We start from the raw sequence: 8,227 nt of genomic DNA, 5'->3' as shown, positions 1-8,227 counted from the left end.
TGGTTCCGAATATGTTTACCAAGTATAAATATTATTAAAATAAGTAGTATGTATGGCTTTAAAATGGAGATTCAACTACTTCTGTGCACTCTGATGCAGTTCTTCTCTTCCCTACAATCTTGGTTCCCCTAAAGACGGCACTTGCTTCACTCCATGTGTGTAGTTTTATATGTGCATATTTACTTTTTCATATACCAAGTCTTAATTCTGCTGAGATTTCTCAGATTGGATCCTTCTGAATGATCCCGGCCAGGTGGTTGAAGTTTCAGTCGGTGATTACTTTGGAAATATCGATCACAATTCCGTAAGTTTTAGAATACTCATGAACAAGGACGAGAGTGGTCCTAAAGGAAGAGTGCTAAATTGGGGAAAGGCAGAGTATAACAAAATTCGGCAGGAGCTAAGAATGTGGATTGGGGGCAGCTGTTTAAGGGTAAATCCACATTTGAAATGTGGGAGTCTTTTAAGGAAAGGTTGATTAGAGTGCAGGACAGATACGGCCCTGTGAAAATGAGGTATAGAAATGGCAAGATTAGGGAACGATGGATGACGGGTGGAATTATGAGACTAGCTAAAATGAAAAAGGAAGCATATGTAAGATCGAGGCAAATCAAAACTGATGAAGCTTTGGAGGAATATCAGAAAAGTAGGACAAATCTCAAACACGCAATAAAGAGGGCTAAAAGGGGTCATGAAATATCTTTGGCTAACAGGGTTAAGGAAAATACCAAAGCCTTTTATTCGTATATAAGGAGCAAGAGGGTAACTAGAGAAAGGATTGACCCACTTAAAGACAAAAGAGGGAATTTATGCGTGGAGTCAGAGGAAATGGGTGAGATTCTTAATGAGTACTTTGCATCGGTATTCACCAAAGAGAGGGACAGGATGGATGTTGAGGCTAGGGATGGATGTTTAAATACTCTAGATCATGTCGGCATAAGGAAGGGGGAGGTTTTGGGTATTCTAAAAGGCATTAAGGTGGACAAGTCCTCAGGACCGGGTGGGATCTATCCCAGGTTACTGAGGGAGGCGAGGGTCGAAATAACTGGGGCCTTAACAGATATCTTTGCAGCATCCTTGAGCACGGGTGAGGTCCCGGAGGACTGGAGAATTGCTAATGTCCCTTTGTTTAAGAAGGGTAGCAGGGATAATCCAGGGAATTATAGATCTGTGAGCTTGACGTCAGTGGTAGGCAAACTGTTGGAGAAGATACTGAGGGATAGGATCTATTCACATCTGGAAGAAAATAGACTTATCAGTGATAGGCAGCATGGTTTTGCGCAGGGAAGGTCATGTCTTACAAACCTAATAGAATTCTTTGAGGAAGTGACAAAGTTAATTGATGAGGGAAGGGCTGTTGATGTCATATACATGGACTTAGTAAGGCGTTTGATAAAGTTTCCCATAGCAGGTTGATGGAAAAAGTGAAGTCGTATGGGGTTCAGGGTGTACTAGCTAGATGGATAAAGAACTGGCTGGGCAACAGGAGACAGAGAGTAGTGGTGGAAGGGAGTGTCTCAAAATGGAGAAGGGTGACTAGTGGTGTTCCACAGGGATCCGTGCTTGGACCACTGTTGTTTGTGATATACATAAATGACCTGGAGGAAGGTATAGGTGGTCTGATTAGCAAGTTTGCAGATGATACTAAGATTGGTGGAGTTGCAGATAGCGAGGAGGACTGTCAGAGAATACAGCAAAATATAGACAGATTGGAGAGTTGGGCAGAGAAATGGCAGATGGAGTTCAATCCAGGCAAATGCGAGGTGATGCATTTTGGAAGATCAAATTCAAGAGCGGACTACATGGTCAATGGAAGAGTCCTGGGGAAAATTGATGTACAGTGAGATCTGGGAGTTCAGGTCCATTGTACCCTGAAGGTGGCAACGCAGGTTGATAGAGTGGTCAAGAAGGCATACAGCACGCTTGCCTTCATCGGACGGGGTATTGAGTACAAGAGTCGGCAGGTCATGCTACAGTTGTATAGGACTTTGGTTAGTCCACATTTGGAATACTGCATGCAGTTCTGGTCGCCATATTGCCAGAAGGATGTGGATGCTTTAGAGAGAGTGCAGAGGAGGTTCACCAGGATGTTGCCTGGTATGGAGGGTGCTAGCTATGAAGAAAGGTTGAGTAGATTAGGATTGTTTTCATTGGAAAGACGGAGGTTGAAGGGGGACCTGATTGAGGTCTACAAAATTATGAGAGGTATGGACAGAGTGGATAGCAACAAGCTTTTTCCAAGATTGGGGGTGTCAATTACAAGGGGTCACGATTTCAAGGTGAGAGGGGGAAAGTTTAAGGGAGATGTGCGTGGAAAGTTTTTTACGCAGAGGGTGGTGGGTGCCTGGAATGCTTTGACAGCGGAGGTGGTAGAGGCGGGCACGATAGCTTCATTTAAGAGAGGCATCTAGACAGATATATGACTGGGCGGGGAACAGAGGGAAGTAGACCTTGGAAAATAGGAGAGAGGTTTAGATAAAGGATCTGGATCGGCGCAGGCTGGGAGGGCTGAAGGGCCTGTTCCTGTGCTATAATTTTCTTTGTTCTTCTTTTCCTATGTTCTATGGGGTCGCCAGAATACTGTGGATTTTTGTTAGATTTGGTGGACGCTAGATGCCCTGCCTGCCATTAACCTTCCCCATTTATCCGGGGCAGGGAACCAGAACATGACTGACCAGGAGAGTCTGACACTCTTCCCACCTGCCATGGGCGTGTTGGAAGGATTTACAGATTGATAATCCCCCTGTTTGGCCACATTATGAACACACATTCAGCAACTCCTCTAGTGGGAGTTGAACCTGGAGCTTCTGACCCAGTGTCAAGGCACTACCCACTGCACCGGAAGGTTTCTGAAAGATTTTGATGACCATTTGATTAATGCTCACTGAAAAGATTCTGATGCATATCTAAAGGGTGTGTTGGGCAAACATAAATGCATTCTTGTGACTCATTTGCTTTATTCCAGAGAAATGTGCTTGTTTATATCCTGAATCTGCTAACATCCCGAGCTGGATTCTCCGTTTTTGGGACTATGTCCCCACGACATCGTAAAAACTGTGGCCTTTCAAGCCAGAAAAACTGGCGTGTAGAGGCCCCATATTCATAGCCCTGCAGGGGGCTAGCAGGAACCCGTTGGGAAGCTCGCAGCTTTAGCTGCAGATACGGACCCCTGCACTTCTGGGTCAGAGGCTGCGCATGCACATGGCGGCAGCCTCCAGCAGCCGCACGGTGCTGCATGGTGGACTCAGACTGCGGAGCTGGACCTCCTAAATAGTGCCCCCGATTGACCGCGCGCCCGACCCTGACCTCCCACCCAAAATTGCCCGGTCCGTATGAGGTCCACCCTGCCCTCCGATCGGCCCGCCCCCGGGCATAAGTATCCCGAACGGCTAGACCATATTATATCCACGCTTTCGGACCTTCTGCCGGTCAGGGGTGGAGAATAGCGAGGCGGGCCTCCAGCAATTGCCGGAGGTAGGTGATACGCGGCACTGCATACTCTCCTGGTAAACCGCTTTTCGAGGCCCGGAGAAGCGGGGAACCGGTGCCGGTCCCAATTCCGTGTGCGGAAAAGGATTCTCCGCTCCGGCGTCGGACGTGATTTCAGCGTCGGGGTGCGGAGAATCCAGCTCCGCAATTCATAGACCTAAGCAGGTCAGCTTGGACAGCGGCCATTTCACAAGTCCCTTGACCAGCTTTCCCCGAGATTAACCAAAGAAGGGGATTGGTCACACATCAGAATATATTTTTGGAGTGGAACTTTCTACCTTGATGCAGCAAGTTCACGATGCATGGAATAAAATAACTTGGAACAGGAAAGCTAAAATAATGTTTGAAAATGTTTGATAAAAATAGAATTGGCAGAGCTCAGTGGTGTACTGAGTTTGCAAACTGAACTGTCCCTTAAGGGAAACAGAAACTAAAAACGCTGGAAGTGCTCAGCAGGTCACTCAGCAGGTCACTCAACATTCACCAAGAGAAGACAAAGCACTTGACATTTAAAATATAAAACTGCAACAATGAAAGACATTACAATTGAATGTTATTTATTAAGGAACAGAACAAGAGAAGTAAGTACCTTCTTCCCACCCTTCCTCATGTTATGCTCACAGATCTAACATAGGCTTAACACTAAAAACACAGAAAAAAGATAGAATTATCTGTAAAATGTTACATAGCAAGAAATGTCATCCTCGGATCCAATAATGAGAAAACAAAGAAAAATTAAAATGCGCATGCGACACCCAGGGTGCATTTCACCCGCCGCGTTGTGCCCGTCGTGGATCTGGGCGTGCCAGGTAAGTAGCGGGAAAGACCAAAGTCGAGATTCGCATCAGGCGCGAACCAGTTTGAAATTCACCCAGCCAGCTCCCAATGGCAAGTTTTGGATCTCTCCCAAATATGGCGAGCACATCATTAACTTTTATTTGCTGCCTCTTTGCATCCTCCTCACAGCACACACGACCACCCAGCTTAATGTCATCTGCAAATTTGGAGATATTGTATACAATTCCTTCATCCAAATCATTAATGTGTATAATGAACAGCTGGGGCTCGAGCAGTGAACCCTACTGGAAACCGCCTGCCACTCTGAAAAGGACCTGTTTATTCCCTGCTTCCTGTCTGCCAACCAATTCTCTATCCATGTCAATATATTACCCCCAACCATGAGCTTTAATTTTGCTCACTAATCTCTTGTGTGGGACTTTGTCAAAAGCCTTTTGAAAGTCCAAATACACAACATCCACTGGTTTACCCTTGTCCAGTCTGCTGGTCACGTCCACAATCAATTCCAGAAGATTTGTCAAGCGTGATTTCCCTTTCATGAATCCATGCTGACGAGGACCAACCTGTTCCCACTTTCCAAATTCTCAGTTATTTAATCCGTAATAATTGACTCCAACATTTTCCCCATCAGCGATGTCAAGCTAACCGGTCTATAATTCCCCATTTTCTCTCTCCCTCCTTTTAAAAACATTGCAGTTACATTAGCTCCCCTCTAATCCATTGGAACTCTTCAAGAGTCTATAGAATGCTGGAAAATGATCACCAGTGCATCCACTATTTTTAGGGCCACTTCCTTAAGTACTCTGGGATGCAAAGCATCAGGCCCTGGTGATTTATTGGGTTTTAATCCCATCAATTTTCCCAATATAATTTCCTAGGATTTCCTTCAGTTCCTCCTTCATGCTAGACCATCTGTCCCCTAGCATTTCCGAAAGGTTATTTGTGTCCCCTTTAGTGAAGACAGATCCAAAGTAATTATTCAATTGGTCTGCCATCTCTTTGTTGCCCATTATGAATTCACCTGATTCCAACTGTAAGGGACCTACATTTGTCTTCACCGGTCTTTTTCTCTTTACATATCTGTAGAAGCTTTTGCAGTCGGCTTTGATGTTTCCTGCAAACTTACTCTCTTATTCTATTTTCCCCTTCCAATTTAAACCATTTTTCCTCCTCTGCTGAATTTTAAATTTCTCCCAATCCTCAGGCTTGCTGCTTTTTATGGCCAATTTATATGCCTCCTCTTTGGCTTTAACACTATCCCTGATTGCCCTTGTTAGCCATGGTTGAGCCATCTTCCCCGTCTTACTCTTGCGCCAGGCAGGGATGTACAATTGTTGAAGTTCATCCATGTGTTCTTTAATGTCTGCCATTGTCTGTCCACCATCAATTCCTTAAGTATCCTTTGCCATCTTATCCTCGCAATGCACATCTCATACTGTCAAAGTTAGCTTTGCTAAAGTTCAGCACCTTAGTCTCAGACTTGACTGTGCCATTCTCTACTGAAGAAGTCTATCATATTATGGTCACTCTTCCCTAAAGGATTTCACACCACAACATTACTAATTAATCCAGTCTAATAGATTCATAGAATTTACAGTGCAGAATGAGGCCATTCAGTCCATCGAGTCTGCACCGGCCTTGAAAAAGCACCCTACTTAAGCCCACGTCTCTCCCCTGTCCCAGTAACCCCATCTAACATTCTGGACACTTTGGGACAATCCTAACAAGGCCAATCCACCTAGCCTGCACATCTTTGGACTGTGGGAGGAAACCGGGGCACCCAGAGGAAACCCACGCAGACACGGGGAGAAAGTGAAAACTCCGCCGTCACCCGAAGCCAGAATTGAACCTGGAGCTGTGAGGCAGCAGTGCTAACCACTGAGCCACCGTGCCGACTCATTAGGTGTGATGAAATGGGGAGTAATTTGATCGCAGAGATTCAAATTGAAATAAACGGAAAGATGGCACAGATCTGGAAGTTGATAAATGCAAATTACTGCGGACGCTGGAATCTGAAACAAAAACAGAAAATACTGGACAATCTCATCAGGTCTGACAGCATCTGTCAAAGAGTCATCCAAACTCGAAATGTTAGCTCCTTTTCTCTCCACAGATGCTGTCAGACCTGTCGAGATTGTCCAGTACTTTCTGTCGTCTGGAAGTTGGCGTGTGCAGAGGATAAGGATAATGAGGTTCCATATGATGGTGTATTTTGAAAGGTCAGAGACAGAGTATTGTTTTTATAATGATGATGGCTGCTTTGAAAGAGAGGTAATAATTTACAATGATAGCTAGAATGGGGCCAGGGAGGCAGTTTGGGTGGTTGACAGTCTCGTGGGGGGGGGGGGGGGGGGGGGGTTGGGAGTAAGGGTGGGCAATGTGAAAGCAGAGATGGAGCTTATCACAGAGAAGCTGGGACAATCCCACTGAGGAATCCAAAACCAAGGACTAAAATTATTGAAATCAATGTGAAATCAATGAAATCATTGCACAATACCCAGTCTGGGATGGCCTGCTCTCGAGTTGGTTCCTCGACATATTGGTGGAGAAAACCATACCTTATACACTCCAGGAAATCCTCCTCCATCGCATTGCTACCAGTTTTCTTAGCCCAATCAATATGCAGATTGAAGTCACCCATAATACCTGCTGTACCCTTACTACACGCATCTGTAATTTCCTGTTTGATGCCATCCCCAAACTCACAACTGCTGTTTGGTGGTCTGTACAGAACTCCCACTAACGTTTTTTGCCCTTTGGTGTTCCGCAGCTCCAACAGCATCCAGGCTAATATCCTTCAATACTATTGCATTAATCTCCTCTTTAATCAGAAACTCTACACCACCTCCCCTTCCTTTCCTTCTATCTTTCCTGAATATTGAATATCCCTGGATGTTGCGTTCGGAGTGGGGGTGGCGAATGGGTGTCAAACTCGAGATTGACCATTGAAAGAGGCCGTTGCGTCAATTCTCCAAGTGCAGCTGGCCGAATTCCTGCCAGCGTGGTTCTCTCGTGGTTCCACCCAACGGGCACTCGGCGTGGCAGCTGCAGACTCAGTCTGCGGCCCCTGATTGGGGGGGGGGGGGGGGTGTAGCCATCTAAGATGGCCACCTGCAAAGGACCATAGCAATTATGGCCAACCCAGGACTTAGGCAGATACAGAGCTTATGTGCATCTGAAACACAGGTAGCTAGACCTGATCAAAACCCCCGCTCGTTTGCATTCTTAATGGTCCGTTTCCCAGATTTCCTTAGCATCGCGGATGCTACGGAGTTAATCCACCTGCAACTCTAGTGCCGTCAAGTGGCCTGACAGTGGCTGCATTTGGACACACTTGCTGCACGTGAAGGTGTCAGGGACATCGGAACCGGAAGGGTCCCTGAATTCCCACATCACACAGGAGGAGCATGAAACGGGCATGCAGTTCAAGGGCACCAGGGCTGCTGTCTAGTGCATGGGAGGGGGAGCATGGGGGGGTCCCTCAGGGGGGATGGGCTTGGTTGGGCGGAGGGGTGCTGAAGCATTCCAGGCCGGGGGTTGTCCTGAGCTGGGTGGGTGAGGGGCTTTGCCTCTGTGAGACCTTCAAGGCATCTTTAAATATTGTGCAGACCGATAACAGAGGCAACCACAGCTGTAGCCTATCTATCTGTCCCACCAAACACTTCCAGGATAGAACCTTGTCTTCAATGCTGAAAGTCAAGTTCACTCCCTTTGACTGTGGGCAGCCTCCAGCTGCACAGTGGAAGGCTATTGCTAATGAGGAATTAGGCACGTTAGTTGTGAGAACACTTCACACTTCTCAATTCCCAAGTACTGGACTTCTGGTGGTGTAATATAAGGGGGTAGACGTGCACGAGGTGGCCCCTGCTGGACTACTGTCATTTTTACCCCGTTTGTTAGTACCCCCTTTAGAGAGGGTTTACTGTCAAAAACACACAGA

The sequence above is a fragment of the Scyliorhinus canicula genome, chromosome 20 (assembly GCF_902713615.1).
Source record: "Scyliorhinus canicula chromosome 20, sScyCan1.1, whole genome shotgun sequence".
NCBI classification, from domain to species: Eukaryota; Metazoa; Chordata; class Chondrichthyes; order Carcharhiniformes; family Scyliorhinidae; genus Scyliorhinus; species Scyliorhinus canicula.
The sequence above is the reverse complement of the archived record's forward strand: the minus strand, read 5'-3'. Positions refer to the sequence as shown.